Below are 1,249 nucleotides of genomic sequence, written 5' to 3' on the forward strand. Positions count from 1 at the left end.
AATCTTTAAAAAAAAAAAAAATACGAGCATTAAGAAGGAGAAATAGGCAGCTGTTGCAATCAAGTCAAAGGCAAAATAACTGGCTCCAGGGTGGAGGCAGCGGCAGCAGCAGTGATCTTTGGCCTGGCCCGTGGCTGGACTCCCACAGAATTTATTTGATGTTTTATTTTGGTTTCCCCCACCCGTTCAATCTGTCGGGGAGTCCCTGCCCTTCATCCAGCTTCCTTGGCCAAGAGCTAGTGAGCTTGGGGAAGCCACAGCCCTGGTGGGGGAGAGGAGGTGGGTGCTGCTTGTGGTTTAGTTGTTGTGTTTGTTTTTAATTCAATTGGAATCAGAAAGCCATGGATTCTGAGTAATGGCCCAGTGCCCTTCCCTTCCTCAGCCCCAGTCTGTTCTGCTCCGCATAGCGCCCCCGACCCTAAAGTACTTCCCCACCAGACCAGGGGCCGGTCCCCTCCCCTGCCTGGGACTCTCGCTAAGCACCTACAGATGGGGAAAGAAGGGGAGGGGACGGGAAGGGACCTGCCCCCTTGTCGGGCATCTGGGAGGCTCTGACCCCATGGGCTTCACCATTTGTTAAAAATCAAAGCTGAATACAACTACAAATTTAATATGAAAAAAAGAAGGAAAAATAAAATACAAAAAAGTTATAAAAATTAAATTTGCACAATTTTTTTGAATTACACCTCAGTAAGGCTGCGGAGATTTTTTTTCCTGTGGTAAAATGATAGCACTCCCCCCGTGAAGCAAACTTACCAGCCATTGGTAAGTTCCCGCATACATTGTTTTTCAGAAGGAACTAAACACCTGTTATTTTGTAACACAATCGGGCTAGGATCACTGTAGATAGAAAACATGTACCCCATCAAAACAGAAACTGGCACGACCCAGATGGGACTCGAACCCACAATCCCCAGCTCCGGAGGCTGATGCCTTATCCATTAGGCCACTGGGTCACCACGGGATCTCAGTTCTCACACCGTCTTCTTACGTGATGGCATCATCGCGACCCCGCCCTTTCTTGCGATGGACTCGCGCTGGGTGGCGCAGGATTCGGAAGCCGTCCTAGAGGCTGCACGGCGCGCCTGCGTACTATGGCGAAGTGACGCAAAGCTCCAGGTACGCCTGCGCCGCCGTTCTGGTGCGCCCGCGGAGACGCCAAGGCGCCTGTGCGTGATCCTCTGCGCGCAGCAGGGATGGCGTGGCCCGCGAAGTGGACTGTTTGTTGAGTATCCTGTCCGCTTGATTC

At 51.5% G+C, this 1,249-nt stretch overlaps 1 non-coding gene across 1 annotated transcript; it reads right to left on the reverse strand.

Annotated features, from left to right (window-relative positions):
- Window positions 1–883: 883 nt before the first annotated feature.
- TRNAR-CCG (transfer RNA arginine (anticodon CCG)) lies at window positions 884–956 on the reverse strand. The gene has a single exon. It is a non-coding gene; the product is annotated as a tRNA-Arg (tRNA).
- Window positions 957–1,249: the final 293 nt, after the last annotated feature.

The sequence above is a fragment of the Ochotona princeps genome, chromosome 17, assembly GCF_030435755.1.
Source record: "Ochotona princeps isolate mOchPri1 chromosome 17, mOchPri1.hap1, whole genome shotgun sequence".
NCBI classification, from domain to species: domain Eukaryota; kingdom Metazoa; phylum Chordata; class Mammalia; order Lagomorpha; family Ochotonidae; genus Ochotona; species Ochotona princeps.